Raw genomic sequence first — 20,521 nt, 5'->3', positions numbered from 1 at the left:
TATGGACAATATTAACAAATCATTAGCAGTGGTAGCAACTGAGCAACAAAGATATTTTCTGTGAGCTGATGGTTCACAGACCTGATCATTCCCCCCAGCTTGGATGCAATGATATTACTGTGGCATCACCATGCCGCCTGTCAGCGACTCCTCTTAAGCACTGCTGGCAAACATCGGCAATCTCCGGCGACTTTCAGGGTGGCTCTAATGTTAATGCAGAGGAACAGAGCGTGCCACGTTTCGACCAGCGAGCCTGCCGACCTTGAGGGAGTCTCGAGGAGGATGAGGAGGGCTCACTGCGTCAGGGGAACGGTGTCTCACAGAGTCCTGTGTTACTCCCACAGAATCACGAGGCAGGACGCTTACGAAAGGTACTCCCATGTTCCTACACCAATCCCCTACGTCTGAATTTAGTAGGAACAGAACCGCAGTGCTGGAGGCCCCCAATGCCCTTCGCCGCCCCCCACCCACCCAACCCGCCATTACAGGAACAGGAAGTGACATGTTCGAAGTTAGAACAAAAAAATTCCGGTACATTGTCCTGCTTTTTGCTTTTTATGACCTTCTTGAACAATTTTATTGTATTTTTCTTTTCTTTCTTTTTTTTTTTTCCAAAACGATAGGTCCAACTTGGTGTAATTTTGAACATTATTGTTTTCTACCCCTCTATGAATTCTGACTGGGCTTCACTCGGCCCAAACCACACATTTCATTCTTTTTATTTGCTGTAGCGTTTTTTTTTTTTTCCTCTTTTCTTTTCTTTTTTTGGTCATATTTCCAGCCGTTGTCATTGCCGTTGAAAGGGTGCCAGAGGGCTCTGGTTCATCTGTGACATGTTATTAGGCCGCGGTGGAGGAACGCTCTGTTTCAGCGGCCTCCTGAGAGACACTGGGACCCGCTGATCAATGGACCCCCGCATGCTGCACGACGGGGGCGCCCCAGCGGAGACAGCCGCGCTCCTTTTAAACCCCCTTTTGTCTTACTCCCATTTTTTTTTTTTTTTTTCCTCAACATCCAGACCCTTATCGCCCCCCCCAATACCACAGTTTCTCAAAACGTTAATCTAATTGCTAACGAAGGCAGGTCAGGATGTTTTCATTGGCACAATCTGATAGGTTAGATACCCCGACCACCCTCCCCTATCCCCCCCCCCAACACCCCACATTATTCCCCCACCCCCCCCACGCAGGGACAGAGTGGGCACAATTGCCAGCCATTTGCACCAGATGCCGTTTGCAAGCTGAGATTTGGTGACGACTCGCGCTTGGGTCTCGACAGAGAGGAGGGAAACGGCCTCATAATCATCTCCCGAAAACGGCTTGACGGCATGGTTACCGTGGAAGCCGGCGCATTTCTCCTTCGGCTGGCACCGCGTGTGCGAGCGCGCGCCGCTTTAGGGCATATAGAGGGCGGGCTAACTCTGGGACACGCTACGCGCACACACGCCCGCACATTACACTGCAAATGATCATTTTGTGCACAGGCTCCACAATAACTCTGCATACAGTGCTCCCTCGCTGGCTCGAAGACACCAAGGACACCAATTACAGAAGTTCCTCATAACCGGGGGATATCCTATAAGGGTTCACCGAGCGGCGTGGCTTTGGGGATAAGGGACTGGGCTGGCAACCAAAGGTTTGTGGGTTGCAGTCTCAGGTGGGGCATTGGCTCTGTGCCTCTGAGCAAGACACTTCATCTAAATTGCCGCAGTGAATTTAAAGCCGCATGCGAGAGAGAAGAAAGTTGGCCCCGTGCAAGGGCACAAGCCATGCAAACAGAGTAAGATAATGTTAATCAGCCAATCGTGTTGGACTCGGCCAGTATTGTAACACCTCCGCTATGCAGTATTGTAACACAATGCCCTGTAACAATACTGCGCAGTTGGCATATACCAATCTGGATTATCTTCATCATTTTATCTCCTTACCTATTGTGTTATGCAGTTCCTCTTCTTGCAATGGGATTGATTTGTTCCTGTTGGTCGTTTCAACTGGCAATACAGACTGAAGCATCTCTGGTCAGGCTGCCTTCTTGGTTACATCTCTCATACAAATACATTTTCCTTCCTTGTGTCTCACTGGGATAGCCTGGTAAAATCTGAATAATTAGGCGCTTCCTGTGGTCTAACACAGTGTCCCTGTGGAGCGCAACCTTCCCCAAGCACCAGCCAGAGAAACAAAGGATTATGGGTGCCTGAACACCCACCCTGCTTCAGTCAAACATCTGTCTCTAATTCAAACATCTGCTTCGCTCCTTTGAAACAGGGAAATGTGACAGTTCAAAGTGAATCATCCATTATTGTATAGAGACACCTACGCAGCTGCACCAGCATGTATAGATAACATATGCTTGGTTATACCTGCTTATCTTCCTGTTTGTTTGATTGTTTTAATATATTTGGAGAGTCAGCTGTATTTGGTGTGTCTCCACCAAGTAATATGCCGAACCGTACAAGACTTTTGTTTTTTTTTTTTTTCTCTCTGATTGCTGCAGTGATGTCACGTCTTTTTCTTTTGATGCCTTGTGGCCACATAATTCCCCTCAAAAATATTTCAGATGGCCCCGTGCCCTGTTTGTTTGTTTTGGAAAAGATTTAATAAAAGCCATAAATCTCTGTGCTGTGTACTTATACTATTGCCCCCCTGTGTTTCAGTGTAATGGCAAAGTTTGTGCTTCCTATAGGTCATTATTCAGCTGACAGTCAAAGATTCCCAAAGGACGGGTGCCGGGTAAACAAGCCACAGGCAGTTATAATGCTAATTTCAAAATGATGATGTTATCATTAGGCCACAGATGCATATATAAATACTGTTTATATATTTATAAAAATAAAGATAAAAAATAATGACAGTATTCATAATAGTTGTCAGTCTGGTTCAGGACAAACCACACAATTGGACACATTGGTCCTTTTTTATCTTTTTTGATTTTTGCTATTATATATGTTGCACTTCAAACAACAAGGTATGCCTTTTAAAGTATGAGCACTTATTTCTTTATAGTATTAAAGCAGTAGAATGCATTCTTTTTTACAAAGAGGAATGACCCACTGGAAGAGTCCATTTCTTGTTGGATGAATCAACATGTGGCCCTTACATACAGGTCTAGTGGCTTTTCTGATCTGTGTAAAATATTTATCTCACCTTTAATGAATTACATTGTGCATTAATATCATAGTATCAGGGATTACGGTGCATTATCTGACCTGTTATCATTATCGTCATCTAAAACATCTCACACTAACTATGCAGAGAAGTGAAACGGTCCAATCTGTCGGAGCATTTTTTCAGGAATAGTTTTACTTTTTTAATAAAAGCCCAAACGCAGGGGAGGGGCTCCCGAGTGGCTCAGACAGTTAAAGCACTCATTCTGTGTGCAGGGTGACCCCTACAAACAAGGTTCAATGCCAGCCACATAATCTGTCAAGAATGACTGCAAGCTCACAATGGCAGAAAAAAAAAACTCTTTGTTCTACTAGGGATAGGTATCCCTGTGGATTGCTTGAACATCTGTGAGGTACTGAGTTTGCGTCATGGGTTGTGCCTATCCTCTGTTCAGTGTGTAGCCCCAGGTGCATCTTGGGACTAGAACTGCCTACTCATTGTCCTGCGTGCCCACTCGAATACATATGGGCTTTCTCAATGGGATGAGCTTCGTTCAACTGGTAATTGTGAGTAATTGCTTAAAAACAGGTGAAAAAAATGCAAAATCTGTTTCTGTTTCTGCCAATCAAGAGATTCACGGTCTCTGCTATAATATGTAACCTGTACTGGCATTTTCCTCCGAAATAATCCCACCCTTCAAGATTGACTGACATTAAATGAAACGCATTCATAGGAGAGAAGCCTCGTTTCAGCCAGTGGTCTGTTGTTTGTGAGTGCACTTCTATCCTGCAAGCAACTGTGGCTAAAAACTGACAGGGGTCCCACAGAGAGTGAGTGTGAGCTCCCTCAGCTCCCCCGTCACTTGCACACTTATATGCATACAAGAGCTGTGGTCTCATGTCCATTATGAGAAGTACCATTGTCTTAGCACAGACACTGCATACTGCCAATGGTCAAAAAATATTGCATCATTTTCCCCTTAACGATGGTTGCTGTGATGGTGTCCGCTGTATAAATATTGTCAGAAAATGTTCATATTCATGCCTTGAATGTTTAGTGGAATATCAGACATGGGCGTTTACTGAAACATCAGGCATGAGTGTTTACAAATGTCAGGTGTGGGCAGTTAAACATCAGGCATGGACTTTTAGTGAAACATCAGGCATGGGCATTTTCTGAAATATCAGCCATGGGTGTTTACAAAAATATCAGGCATGGGTATTTACTGAAATATCAAGCATGGGAATTTACTAAAACATCAGGCATAGTAAGACATCAGGAATTGGTGTTTACTGAAATATCAGACATGGACATTTAGTGAAATATCAGGCATGGGCATTTACTGAAATATCAGGCATGGACGTTTAGTGAAATATCAGGCATGGGCGTTTACTGAATTATCAGGTATGGACACTTGCCAAAATATCTGGCATGGGCGTTCACTGAAATATGAGGCATGGAAATTTGCTAGAACATCAGACATTGGCGTTCACTGAAATATCAGGCATAGTGAAATATCAGGAGTGAGTATTTATTTAAATTTCAAGCATGGGCGTTTACTGAAATATCAGGCGTAGTAGAATATCAGGCATGGGTATTTATTTAAATTTCAGGCATGGGCGTAAACAGAAATATCAAGCATGGTGAAATATCAGGCATGGGTGTTTATTTAAATTTCAGGCATGGGTCTTTACTGAAATATCAGGCACTGCAGGCTGAAATACGCGGCTGCCCTGTGCAGTGTGTGAAGGGCAGTCGATGGAGACGGGGGGGTCGATCGTGCGGCGGCGGCATGGGGAGTCCCGCAGCACCTCATCAGGTCATTTGCTTTGCTGCATCGCATTAAATTTATATTTCCACAAACTCCCTGAGTCAGGGTTTCCCTTTCGCCTTCCCTGTCAAAACGTCCATCTTGTTTATTGCGGCATGGCCGTTATTCACCGCAGTCAAATAAATAAATAAATCTGCCAGGCCTCTCTGTCGATACCTGTGCCCAGTGCCCCCCCTCTTAGCTGCACTCCGCCCCCTGTCTCTGAATCTGTTCCTCCTGCACACACCACAGACAGGTCTGACTTACACACCGCTTTCAATGATTTAATTTAAAATATATATATAGAATGAATTTAATAACATGCTGAGACCTATATGCTCAAAAGGCTTTTGGGATAGTGGTGGCCTGTGAGTTTTAAAGGGAGGAGGCAGAGGTATCAGTCTTGGACTTACAGTGGTCCTGTTTTGGTGCCTTTTTTTGTGATTAACAAGCTCGCCGATTTAAGTGAGCATGACCCGTGTGCGGCTGACCCCTTGTACCTTAATTGTGTTTTAATGTTGCAACATTAGAGTAGCGTTGTGCATTTCATTGTCAGTAATTCAGTTATAACAGAACACTTGGGTTACATGAAAGCATTTTGATTGCATAAGAACATAATTACATTTAATGAAGGTAACAGGCCATTCAGCCCTCTCTAGGTGCGCCTCGTCAGAGATCAGCTGCAGAATCAGGTGTTTTTTTTCCTGTCTTCTTTGTTTTTTTGTTGTTGTTATAACTGAAATGATTTCATATCATGTGCGAAATGTTAATCTTATCCAAAATGGTAAAGAGTAAGCTGGGAGTAAGCTGCTAGTGGATGATTCTTATTCTGATTGGTGCAGAACCACAGTGAGGTCAGAATGATTATCAAATAAAGGTAGGCTCCATTTCCTCTGTTAGTGGCCTATTGGTTACCAGTGTTTTCAGGTGACAGTGCAGTTGCATTGAACAGGGACTTCCTCTGTGACACACCTGGGCCTGACTGAGACCAGGACAATGGGAGCTCAGTTTCAGGCAGTCTCTGTGAGAAGCTTAGGTATGTGAATGCAAACTGGGAACCAGACACATAAGACAGTCACACAGTGATACGGGTGAACTCACTATAAGAGAGTCTGAGCACAACTCACTGTCACTCACTCACCGATCCTCGTTTAAAACCCCGTTAAAACAGAGCAGAGAGAGGATGACTAAAGAGAATTCCTTTCTGCTGGCTTTGGAAACAGCAAACTCCATCTGGAGGCTCAGACATAATGAGCATCAGAACAACATCAGATCAACATCGGCATCCTGACAGGCAGGGTCACAGGAACCACCCAGTCAGCAAAGTATGGAATATGAGCTTGTAAGATGAATTTGTGAATATATGTGAAACATATCAATGCACATGCATACATGTTTGTTAGGCACTTTATTATTATTATTATAATTATTATTAGTAGTAGTAGTGTTAGTAATCATTATCATCATCTGTGTAGAAAATTTATGTCAAATTTAAATGTAACAGACAGTTCTTTAACTGGAAATGTAAATGTAATGAAAAGTACGCAAATAATGAATAAAATCCAAACTGCTCCAATAACATCCAAAATGCTTGATCCTCAGGAATATAACATGAAAAATGCATGGACATAAAATGAAAGCATACTTCTGTCTAAAGTATTGGAGCTGTGCCAGCTGATGTTACATGTCATTTATTTTTGATGATGCTAATTGCAGCAGCAGTATAAACACGATCGTAAACATTCCTCTTTTTTTTTTCTTTTTGCCCTTTTAGTGTGTGTCCAACATTATATTTGTTTATGTGCTCTAGCCACGGCATAAGAGATCGCTGACTGCATCTTCAAGGGCTGCCGGAGACCTATAAAAGCCACATGGTAAACACATCAACCATGTGAAACCAACATGCTTGTTATTTCAGATAAGTGTCGCTTGCTATCTGGAACAAAGGTCAGAACAACTGCTTGCTCTGCTTATTCAAAGCAGAGAGAAAAATACAAGACAGAAAAAAAAGAAAAACTAGGAACGGCCTCCACGTCTTCCTGAGATGCTGTTGGCCAGGGTAATTGGAAAAGTTTTTTTTTTTTCTTCATGACTAAACAGGAAAGTCTGACTATGTGAATGGCCATGACAGACTCCCAGAGGATTGGAGGGGTCATATTATCTTTAGAGACACAGCGTATTGTTGAAAGCCCGCAGAGATATGACGGATATTTCTCGTTTTCCCTGTTACTGGCAACGTGGTCACTGGAAGTCAGAGAGCGAGAGAGGGAGAGAGAGAGGAAGAGTGGGTTAGACGAATAACGTGAGATGGAATATTGGACTGGTGAACACAGCCTGCACACTGTGTTTCAACCACAGCAGCAAAACAATTACAACAACAGCAGCAAAAACTATGTGGTCACAGCTAAAAGTGGCCAGCCTCTTGTAAGGTCAGGAAATCTTTTATCCGGATTAAATGAAGGCACAACCCCCTGAATGCGTGGCTCTGGAAAGCGGGATCCAGGGTACCCTCCAGGGGACCCCGTCTCCCCTGTAACGTTATTCAGCCACGCCAGGCGATATCCCGTTCCTGCAGTAGGGCCCCAGCGCTGAGGATCAGCAAAACAACCCCTCCGACATCCTGTTTCTGCTCGCTCACAAAAGCATCTCCGAGCCGTGGAACCGCCAAGGCGGCCATTCCGGCCCGATCCCCCGTCCCCAGGGGTCCCGCGGGGGGGTGGGGGAGAGCCCCCCGAATTTCCAGGAGAAGGTGGCGGGTGTACGGGGGAAAGGTCCGCAGGCGCGAATCCCACTCCGCCTCCCTCCAAAAAAAAAAAAAAAACCTCTCCCTGCGTCTAAATACTAACTACTCACTCACCAACAGGGACGTTCATCCCACAGCTCAAGCAACCAGAACTTGAACTCTATGAAAACTGACTAAACTGACTGAGCACTGTCATCAGCTTTGTTTTTTTTGCAGAAACGCTGTGCCATGCGTTAGATTCTCAGCCGACTCACTGACAGCGCTTGCGCAATGATCCGAGCCTCTGTAACAGACTGAGCTTATGCTCTGAGCGGAGCGACCTGAGGCCACAACTCACCAGCAAAACACAGACAAAAAAACAACAGAACACTCCGGAACAGCAGGGGGCAGTGATGCAAGAGTCCACTTGCAATGAAAGGAAGGTCCCATCTGTATACTGCAGACAAATCGGCTACTATTGTACTTTGGGCACAAATTGTAATGGTTATATAGTTTATAATAATGAGTGAAAAAAATGTCTGGTGACCTGTTGTGCAATTTGGCTGTTTAATTTAATGCAATGCATTCATATTTATATTTATATTTATATTTGCATAGTGAGTGGCAGGTTCTCATTCCCTACTAAAGTCTGATTGTCAGATTGTGTGAATCTAACTATTCCTACTTGTCAACAATTAATAATGTGCAGATACTACTTCTATACATACATACATACATACATACAGCCAGAGGGAAATTTTACATAGGGCAACAAGCTTTTTCCCATTGTTTTTTTCCAATATATGCAAAGTATTAGAAATAATGTCTGATGATGGATTGCGCATCAACCAATTCAAATTCGCAGATACTTAACCCAGTAACAGCTTTTCATTTCATACTTCAGTCCAAGTAAATGTATCCTCATATCTCTATACAGATTCCTGTAAGTTTTATGTCTGTTTGTTGTATTTTTGATATGTTTTGTGGTGTTATCTGCCCCTGCTTGTACCTTTATATGAAAGCTTTTTTTCATTTTTCTCATTTTGCTGCCCATCTTGACCAGGACTCCTTGGCAGAAGAGACATTGTATCTCAATGGGACCTTCCTGGTTAAATAAAGGATAAATAAATAAATAAAAATAAAAAATAAGAAACTACAGCAACTATAGACTAATGAGGCACAGAACATCTGTGCTTTTTCACCACACCCTATAGTATTCATGTTCTTGTAAGCACAGAATACTACCATTATAACCAGAACTTGATTCAAGGACATTGTTCCAGCGGCAAATCAAAAACTTGTTTCAGTTGCAAAGATATTAATTGGGATTTCTATTTAAGCATTCCTCTAAAACCAATAACAAACAAATGCTCTAAGGGGGGCGAGCACAGTGAAATCAAAAGGAAACCCTCCTGAACACTCAACTCATCAAAAAGTTAGTTTCTGTTCTCACACGGTCCTTTGGTGGGAGTTCTAACAACTTTGGGGGGTAACATGAAAATGTACAAAAAAAAAAAAGGAAAAAAAAGTTGGTGAAAAAAATCAATTTCAAATCAAAGGGGTACTATGGGATTGTTTTTTTGCATTCGCGCTCGGGAGTGGAAGACGGAATGTAATGTTCCCTGGCAGCACCGCACTGCATCGCATTTAATCAAACCCACCTTGAGCCGAGTGCAGCTGTAAATTAGGAATTTAATTTCATGGTTCTCTCATCAAATAAACCAAAACCCAAACCTTTCAGTGGTTAAGAAATGACGGCTGGGGGTTGAGAGAGAGAGAGAGAGAGAGAGAGAGAGAGGGAGAGAGAGGAGGGGACTATATGAAGGAGCACCTTACGTAACATGCTGGAGAGAAATGAGAAACGGAGGAGAAGCCGGGCAGGGGAGTACAATAATGGTTTACCGGCCCTGTTCTCCATCAAAGCTCGCGCTGAAAGTAATTATGACACTAATGCCCAGAGAGACCGAAACACCTGAGACTGGGGCCCGTTCCTGAGGAGCCCCCTGCTCCCGAAAACGCCACACAGAGACAACGCCGCCCCCCCTCCCCCGCCTCCCCCCCGTCCTGTTCATTAAACTCCCGAAATAAACACGCATGGTGTGAGGATGCAATTAAGGAGCATTTGTCCACCTGAAACAGCACAAAACAGCCCATTTAAGAGACGCAATTAAAAAGTAATTACTTTCAATTAATGCATTAATCTGGAAACGCGGAGGTGCGCCGAGGTGGGCGGGCAGGCGGTTCCAGGCAAAACCCCCTCCATCTCACTTTGTCCCTCCACAAACAGCCGTCGAACGTTGAAAGTCCTCGCAGGGGTAACGAGGCGCCGTGGCCTCCGTGAGGGCAGCTGTCAGCCTGTCCTGAGATGAGGTCGGACATTTTAGGCATGTCCTTACCAGGCGTGCTGAGGTCCAGCTGTATGTCCGCCATTCCTGCATAGAGACGCCATCGCCCAGTGAATCTGATGTAAGATCTTCATTAGCAGGGATATTTTTATTTTAAGCTTGTGGCAGCGGTATACAGAGGGTCTGTCCACAGCTTCACAAGGATGTGTGGGCCTCACTGCGATAGCAAATGCTATATTGCCCTCTGCTGTTTCCCCTTCACCCACACAGTCTCAGGGATGAAGCCAGGATTCCGCATTATGGAAGGGAAACTGACGAGGCTTATTATTCCATCATTGCCTGTTCAGTCACAATTGCATTCTGTGTCATTCCATGTTCCATTATCACTGCATCTTACATCATTCCATCTTCCATTAAGATTCTATTCTATGCCAGTCCATGCTAAACTACCATTCCAATACATTCCATTCCATGCTAACCTATAATTCCATTCCATGCCATTCCTTGTTCCATCATCATTCTACTTCAAGTCATTGCATGTTCTGTGTTGCACTCAGTAGACGCCATACATGCAGTTTTCCTTCTAAAACACTTCTGATAGCTAGATACAAGCATCACTGATTGCAGCAAGCACCATGCACTGCATGTCTACTTCAGAAGGGTCACAGTGTAGGCGCACACTGCAGGCCTCTTTCCTTCTTTCGCAACACTGCATGTTCTGGTAACTAAACATCAATTACAGCAAAAGATAGTGTGACGTGGTGGATTGGAAAATGATCTCATAAGCAGAGGGTTGTAGGTTTCAGTCCCAAGTGGGATGCTGCTGCCATACCCTTGAGCAATGCACATACCCTACACTCCTAAAATACAATGTAGATAATTTAAATTATGCTGGTTGCCATGCATAAGGGTGTCTGTTATGCAAATGGTAGAAGGACACTGCCTCTCAGACAGATGCTGCAGACGGTTGCACACTCAGGTTTTCCCAGAATTCTTAGCGGACAGTCATTTTTTCCAAGAGTACTTGGCGAACTCTCAGATTTTCCAAGAAGACTTGGTGTACCGATGCTTCGTGGACTGTTGTAAATGCTCAGCAGACCAAAAGGCATTCCCAGAATGCTTGGCCAGCATTCTGTGGCTGGACCAACATTCATGTAGTGTTGAACAAGGACTGATGCAGCTTGATAGTGAAATCTTAATGTTCCCAGAGGTCCTTGTGATGCAGACAATATATTGGGCAGAGAGAAGACAGATTTGAAATAATTGACCTTTCATGAAGATTTACTTAGTTTAACCTGGTCAAAGCTTTTTTTAATCAAAGGTAATTGTCTAAATTTGAATCCATTACACCAGCATTTCTCAAACCTCTCCAAGAGGACCCCTTGTCCTGCATGTTTTAGATCTCTCCCTGCTCCAACACAGCTGATTTAAATGATCAGTTTGTTATTAAGCAGCTTCAGGAGTTCATAGCGAGTTAATCATTTGAATCAGCTGTGTTGGAGCAGGGCGAGATCTAGAACATGCAGGACAAAGGGTCCTCCAGGAGAAGTTTGAGAAATGCTGCATTACACAAAATAATAGTTTTTCTAAATAGAGCCAACCTTCTAGTTGCAAGGTCAGTACATATTTAATCAGTTTGATTTCTTTTTATTCGTCTTTACATTAAAGTGCAAATGATGGCAAAAACATGCACACATATACAGCGTATCACTGAGCGGCTCATTTTAACCGGGCCTACTTCAAGTCTGAAAATATCATCAAGAGAACACAACTGCGAGGAAAAGTTCCGGAAAAAAGGGGAAAAAGTCTTTTTTTTTGGTCGAAAGGTTATTTGAGAAGTGCTTGCTCAGGCGTTTGGAACCTGGATCTCTGACAGAGGGAGGACCTTCTGAAGACTCTGAGCCTTTGAAGTCTTTTAACCACGGGCATAATGCGCACGCAATTAATAAATGATTTGCATACGATGAAACTTGGGTACTTAGTCAATGTGCTTGGGATGGGGAAACTTGAGACAAAACAACAACGCCGACCATTAAAAAGTGAGCTCTTGCAAATGTAAGGCTTGCTTTTAAATTCTAAAAACATTAGCAACTAATTATCCGCTAATTGCCAATATTTTAGCAGGTGTTTGCACTTAACTACCGGCAAACCTGTGAAGAAAGAGCTCATCACGGTATTCTCTGCTGAATCCACCCGGGTCCTCTGTGTATTCACCGCGGCTCCCTCCGATATGCAAACTCATTATTAATGCTATTAGTCTGTCATTTGGAATCAGCCAATGAAAATTTGTTTACATTTCCAAACTGACCCATTTTTAGAACGTTATGAATAATGCGCAAGTCGATACTGCAAAGTTAGTCTATTCAGCGCTCACCCTTGTCCCCTTTGGAGCGTATTTCTAACGATAGCCAGATATATGACCACCAGCCGGGATATCGGTGCTAGATATCAGCCTGAAAATTAACTTGGTTTAACTACAGTGTGGTTACAATGTGGATATGTTTTTCTAGATCTCCTTAAAAGGAACAGCCGAGGAGATGGTGTCCCAAACGAGACCTTAATATGTTGTAGAAGGCTTGCATATTCTTTTAGGATAACTCATTTGCAATTGTACAGATATCGGGTCGTCTGTGACACCCATTTCCTTCTACAGAACACATCTGCATGAATAACTTTAAATATTTTAATAATGACCTGGATAGCCTCACCAATAATGCACACACACACCAGAACAATGCTACTGAAAGTTTAAATATTTAGATTTTTTCCCTTTTTTCCATCTTTCCCTTGGGCATTTGAGGTATATAAACACCCTTATACGAAAACTCCCTAGGAGAGATTTGCCCATGTAAAACCCTCCTCATAGCCGTGTAAAAGATACAGAATTCTTAAACCTCTGGGGAGAGAAAATGTAGCTAAAGCTTTTGAGAGGAGTGCGAAATCTTTCCTGTCCTCTTTTCATTTTCTTTCTCCATCTATGGCACTGTTCTCGTACCCCTGGGGTTCTCACCGTCTCAACTCAATAACATGTCTGGCCCGGTACGATCATGCCAGTTCATCCAAGGTGAACATGGCAACACATATGAGTACAGTATGTGTGTGTGTGTGTGTGTGTGTATGCGTGCATGAGTATGCATGTGTGTGCATACATACATGTATATGTGTATGTGTGTGTGTGTGTGTGTGTGTGTGTGTGTGCATATATGCACGTAGATGTGTGTGTGTGTGTGTGTATGCGTGCATGTATATGCATGTGTGTGCATACATACATGTGCACATGCATATGTGTATGTGTGTGTGTGTGTAAGTGTGTGTGTGTGTGTGTGTGTGTGTGTATCCAGGCATTTGGACTGCCAGCGACATTCAGGGACTGAGACCGGCAGCACATGTAGTTCAATCTCATTGTTCTTGAACATCTCACTGCAGCAGTCTTTTCCACTTGATTTGGCATGATCACTGTTTTATTCCTCTGATGTTTGGAGGGCTGCATCATTAATAGGCAAAAGACCCTCACACACGATTCTGTGCTTTCAGCCACAGAAACAGTCTGGTGAGAGCACCATTACAGCAGCCCCTACATAATAACATGCACATCATACGTTATGCAACTTAAAATGTAATAAATAAAACTATTCATTTTTAACCTTTCCAATATTTGACCAAACACAAAAATACAGTGTACATGATATTTATGATGCTGTCTAGCCCCTGCCATTTCTGGTCCTTGCACAATCATTTTGTGCAATTTTGTGCAATTATATTAACATTCACATCATATGTTATGTGATTTATGTTAAAAACCCACTAAATAAAACCATACATTTTTTTTTACCCTTTCCAATATTTTGACCCAATTCAAAAATACAGTGGACATAATATTTATGATGCTGTCTAGCCCCTGCCTTTTGTGGTCCTTGCACAATCATTTTTGGGGGTAGGGGATGTAGTCCGATCTCAAGGCTGAGGCAGCTAGTCAGCGCTGGCACCAGATCAAAAGAGACATGATGCCTGAGTCCATTCCAATTAGAACAGCACACACTATCAACTACAAATACAAATAGCACGTAACTGATAGCGCTTGTGGTCCAAATGATTGCTGCCAGTACGCAGACAGCATGTTAATTAGCATACCTTTTGCTACAGGCTATTCAGGGAATAGTCTCTTATCTGCTCAATCCCCTCATGAAAAAAAGGCAGAGAGAGAAAGAGAGAGAGAGAGAGAGAGAGAGAGAGAGAAAAAAAAATCCACATGCCCACTTCACTCAATTCAAGGACAAATTATTATGAATAAATCCTTGTCTTTGCTCTTGGCCAATATCCATGTTAATTACTACCAAAAAAATAGTCTTAATACACAAATCAAACACACTAAATAAAATATACTCCCCTAAATAAATATGTTTAATATGTTTCATGGAGAATGTGGATGGTCATTGGAATTACCTGAGGGGATTTTTTTTGCGTTTGATTTTTTAATCATCATAATATTATAATTATGTATTGCATTATGTCAAAATAAATAAAAAATGCTCAACTATAGCATTTTAATTAGTACATCGTTGAACTTTACCAAATAAATCTGTCCTCCAAAAGATCCAAAAAGCACAGGAGTATCATTGTGTGATTCCACTGAAATTCTGGTAATAACTGAACTGGACATTTGTGTGTGCTGGATCTGTCTTACATTCCTCTGAGGTTTTCTGGAAATGCACAGAAATGATGAGGCCTTCTTTTAGAGATGCTTTGTGTGTGTGTGTGTGTGTGTGTGTGTTTGTGTGTGTGTGTGTGTGTGTGTGTGTTGCACTAATGCTTGCAGCTATCATGTTATTACTATCATTATTTATTTCTTTGGCAGATCCCCAACCTCGGGCAATTTGCAACTTCTAGCTTGCATACACTCAGTGCTTACAGTCACAAAATTCAGCTCCAGTGTGTTACTGAAGACAGACAATGACACATTCATACCCGGAATTTGGGGGTTTGAACCGACAGCCCCCTGGTGTCAAGTTACTTTCTGAATAATAACCTTCAAGTGTAAGCTCAAGCACCTTGCTCAGGCGTACAATGATAATGTGTCCCTGCTAACGGATTCAAGCCTGCAACCTTCTAGACACAAGTCCCCTTCACTGTCTTTCAGACCTACAGTCACTGTTAACCTTTGCACTTAAGGGCATACATACTGTATATGGCAGTGCAATCACATTCTGGTTCAACAGGGACAGCAGGGGTGACACATCAGAGGAGATGGTAATGCACCCCCCCTAACGGATTCTAACCAGCAACCTTCTAGAGTCCTGGCCACTGTCTTCCAGCCTTACGGTCATTGTTAACCTTTGTTCTGTAGGGCGTACACATATGGCAGTGCATTAACATTCTGGTTCTAGCTTCCAGTATCATAGGGACACACAGAAGGACACATGGACAAGTGGGACACAGCTACTTACCCCACCCGCATAAAGAAACAGGGGGACTTTATATAAATTAATTTTCTTACATTTTATCACTGCATAACTTCAAGACTGCACGTTCGAGATAAGCTTGTATTATTTAGCATTTGCTAATCATCATCTGGGGCAGTAATACAGGTCGCAGTTGACCTCCATTTCCAATTTATCCATTTATCCCGCCATATAATCATTAAAGTTCAGGTTATGCATCTTGCTGAAAGGTATAACAGCAGTGCCCCACCCAAGGTTAGAACCTGAAACCATTTGGTTACGAGATTAGGCAGGATCGCAGTCATTTGCCCTGCGGCTCATTGATTGTAGATGAGACTCTGATGGGCCCATTATAGGCATCAGATATCCTTCTGTTATTACTGGACTAAATGAGCAGGGCTTCTTTGGATTCTGGTTCTGTGGTCAGTTGTTTTTACTGGCCTGTTTTAAACACAGCAGTGTGTCCAGTGCCAACATGACGCCACAGAGCCCTTTACCCATGCCTCCAGCTTTGAGTACTGTCTATCTTTCCAGGCCAAAATACCTGCTGTGCTCTGACACTTCCCAACATCCCTGATAATATAAGGGCAGAGATTATCGACTTTTTTTCTGACATCCAACATTTCACCACGGTGCTTCTAAGAATTTTGTTCAGATCTTTTTAGGATTTTGGGGGTTGTTCAGTTTTGAAGTTTTGAAAAACAAAAAAAAAAAAACAGTGGAATGAAGTTCTCTAAAAATGTTTTCTGTGCAATGTACCTACAATCACTCTCTGCCATTACATGCTTATGAATATGACATAAAATCAACTTCCATTCGGTGTACAAGAGCAAATTAAAAACAAGATTCGGTTCAGCTGAGGCTGTACTCCCATGGTTGCAGGTTCAACTCCTAAGAGATGCTGTGTCCTTGAGCAAGGTGCTTAATTACTGGATTACCTGGATTGCTTCAGTAAATATCCAGCTGCATAATTGGATATGTAAAAAAAAACAAAGAAAAACCCCTCTAAACGATGTAAGTTGCCCAGAATAAGGGCAAGAAAGAAAGAGAAGCAGAAAAATAATAATAGAAAGCAGTGTGTCTGTTTGAATTGCAGCCTTGACTCTCTGTGGCTATTAAGGTCCCATGGCGCTCCATCTGAGCAACCCCTCCCCTTCCCGGACTCTAATTGGTTAATTAAATTCTAGCCTCTCTAACACAGCTGATGCATGGCGAGTACTCTGGGGCAACGGGGCCATGTTACATCACCCAGGTGGGCGAGTACATGTTGGGGCAAGTTAACTGTTAAAAAAGGGCTCTCAGTAATTGGAAAATGTATTCGTAACGTCTGCACAAACCTGAAGAGAAAGACCGAATAAGGTTCAAGTCAGTGAAAGAAGTGCATGAGCTCTCACCGGAATGTAATGGAAAGGGCCTATCTGACTCAAGCTGACTTGAAAAGTGTGGATTATTTTATCTTAGAGCAGCTAGAATTTTTCAGCCAGGCCAGAGTCGAAGGCAGGTGATCAATATCAGGTAAAAACAACAGGTAAAACAATTACAGAATTCAGGGGAGTTTTTCTCTCTCAGGGCCACTATAGGAGGCTGTGCAGAAGAGCTACTGCTGAAACAGGCTCAGTCCCCCTGCTTTATGGTGATGGGGTGGTCACTTACTGTCCACTTGATAAACAGGGACACAGGTTCCCACACCACCCTGCCGGGGCAGTAATAGGAGATACGCAAGTGCTGCACACCACGCCGGCCGTGCCGAAAACGGCTGCACGCAGACCGTGGCACCAACCGATCTCAGCGGGTGAGTCCCTGGCGCGTGTTTGGGAACCGGTGTCTCCCCTCCCTCCCACCCTCCGATCTGCTGGCCGGGTTGGCGCTGCGCCGGGTGCCGCCGGAGAGATCGATGCACTTTATTTCCATACAGAGCTCCGTCGCGGTGAGGCGCCGGCCAGCGAGACCGTCCCAGCATGCCACGCGGGTCCCGCCGGGCTCTGCCGATATCGACCCGCCGCACGTGGGGCTGCGTGCAATTTCAGAGGAGGAATCAATTTGCGACCCTCTTACCGCGGGGAGGGGGGGTTGGGAGGGCTGAGGGGGTTGGGTAGCTGCAGTTGTGCCACGGGGGCAACACGCCTAAACACATTATGTCACATTCACAAATTACCAGGAGTGAGGACAAATTAGAGATAAAGTGTTTGTGCCTTCTGTGGAAAGGCTGTCATTAAAAACTTATTTTATCTTTTTTTCTCTTTTTTAGCAAGGGGATCAGGAATAAATGAAATAGAGGCCCATTTCTGCTGAGGTATCTTAACTACCAGGCAAAATTTCTTTTCAGTTTTCTTTTGAAAATAAAATCGAGCATGACAATTAGCCAGGATGAATTAAAGGTGGACACAGTGCATTTATCTTTATCATTTATATACTGTATGAAATATTACTAAAATGCTATTAAATGCTAAAAAATATATTGAAAATGTATAAAAGAGTGATGTCTATGGTTACATACTGAACAAACACCACAGACCAGGGGAATGGTAACATCATTGACTGAATCTTTATAAAGAATCATATCTTAATTCCCAGAGCCACAAAACTATGTAAAATTACTCAATGTAACATTACATCCAATTTGTTAACATTAGTCATTTTAACATGTTCAACGTGAAATTGCTAATTACCCTCTTTTACTTGTACTTATCATTGTTATAATTGTCTTCATTATCCTCATAAGGTACTCCTTCATAACACAGAAAGAACACATAAGAATAGCTAAGCATATATGCATTATGATTAGCCAGATTCCGGACGAATTAAAGAAGAGTACATACAGGTTAAATCAGAGCATAAATTGATTAGCCTGGGTTGTGCAATAAATGTGTTAACGCCGATCAGTAATGATCCCAGCACATGCTGGACCCCAGCGTATGTTGTGAGTGAATCCCTAAGGACGCTGAGCGTGAAGACCAATGAATTCATACAATGTTCTTATGTATACATTGGGAGGAAACCCGCAGAACCAAGATGTGTGAAATGTCACAAAACGAAATGGATTTATTAACATTACCGATTGATTTGTTTGGCCCCGGGGTGAATTATGTTCCATTATCCATTTACAGCTGGAAACTTATTGCACCAGTACACATGACTTTCTGCGCTCATGAACAACAAGGGGTGTGTGGGTACGAGATTATTATAACACTATGTGTATAATACGAATAGCTTTGGGTGTGTGTGTGTGTGTAACATTACTATAACATTACACATATGTGAAGAATAGCTTTGGGTGTGTGTGTGTGTGTAACATTACTATAACATTACACATATGTGAAGAATAGCTTTGGGTGTGTGTGTGTAACATTACTATAACATTACACATATGTGAAGAATAGCTTTGGTTGTATGTGGATAACATGATTATAACACAATGTATATCACTACAACAACAGCATTGGGCGTATGTCTATAACATCGGGCGTATGTCTATAACATTATTTTACTATGTACATGGTTAGAATATCTGCAGGTGTGCATATAACACTATGTACATGGTTAGAATAGCTTTGGGTGTATGTATGTAATATTACTACACTATGTACATGGTTAGAATAGCTTTGGGTGTATGTATGTAATATTACTACACTATGTACATGGTTAGAATAGCTTTGGGTGTATGTATGTAATATTACTACACTATGTACATGGTTAGAATAGCTTTGGGTGTATGTATGTAATATTACTACACTATGTACATGGTTACAATAGCTGCAGGTGTGCTTATAACACTATGTACATGGTTAGAATATCTGCAGGTGTGCATATAACACTATGTACATGGTTGTTAGAATAGCTGCAGGCGTGTGTATAACATTATTATAACACAATGTACATGGTTAGAATAGCTTTGAGTTTGTGTGTATGCAATGTGACGCATTACTTTTTCAGCCCGACGCTTCATCACGGACGCGCTTCCTGCTACTGTGGTCTTACTGTTCTCCTGACGTGCGCTACATCACAACCGACACGGCGGTGAATTTCCCTGCACAAGTGTGTCTGCTGAGCCAGATGTGCACAGATGAGCAAAGCCGGCCTGCTTCCGCGCCGCTGCCGCCACACACACACACGGCCAGCGGGTTCCCACTCCCTTTGTCCTTCACACATCACCCCTCACACAGAGCTGGATAGAGGCCTCTCCTCCCCCTCCCTTTCTCTGAACCGGGGTGTTCGACAGTTATTCTGGGACTCGGCCCACCGAGGGGGATCCCCATGGGTTCTGATGGAGCTGGGGTTCTCCCTGACACAGGACCATATTGCACCGGTGCGTCCCCATTACTCTGTGCTCAGAGCCGCTGACTTCTGTTCCCAACAGCAGCACTGTCCCCTGATATTCCTATGGAGTGCTAACATGCTAAGCACACAAACATTACATTATAGGCATTTAGCATATGCTGTTATCCAGAGTGACTTACATCAGTTATAGTTTTTTTTTTTTATAATGTCATCCATTCATACAGCTGGATATCTTACTGAGGCAATTCTGGGTTAAGTACCTTGCCCAAAGGTGCAACAACAGAGCCCCAGCGGGGAATCGAACCAGCAACCTTTCGGTCACGAGTCCTGCTCCTTAACCGCTATGCGACGCTGCCGCCCAGACAAATAGCCTAAAAAAAACAAACAATCCGCTATCCTGGAACTTATGAGCAAGGCAAGAGAAAGGATTTCAATATTACCGTACTGATTTTTTCACAAAATAACAATACTAAAATGCAGGATATTTGACAATTTGCTTGGTAAGGTGTATATACAGAGGAAGACTTCCCCTTGTGGCTATATATGAAATGCAGTCCAACTCATTTTTTTCCAGTTGACAAGGAACCCAAAATGCATCCAACTGCATTTTGGACGGGAAATAAAACCAGACGCTGCCACTCTCATAATGACCACAAGATGTCACTACAGAACTTAGTGTTAAATTGTAACTAGGCCTACTTTTTCAAGGATCTCAGTTGTTTTAATTTATTTCAGCCAAATAAATTTGTAAGACTGTCAAAGTAAAATGAGAGAGAGTGAGAGAGACCACACACTCCACTGTACCAAGAAATCAATATATTTCT

Source organism: Megalops cyprinoides, chromosome 2, assembly GCF_013368585.1.
Source record: "Megalops cyprinoides isolate fMegCyp1 chromosome 2, fMegCyp1.pri, whole genome shotgun sequence".
Taxonomy (NCBI): Eukaryota; Metazoa; Chordata; class Actinopteri; order Elopiformes; family Megalopidae; genus Megalops; species Megalops cyprinoides.
This window is presented reverse-complemented; position numbering follows the sequence as displayed.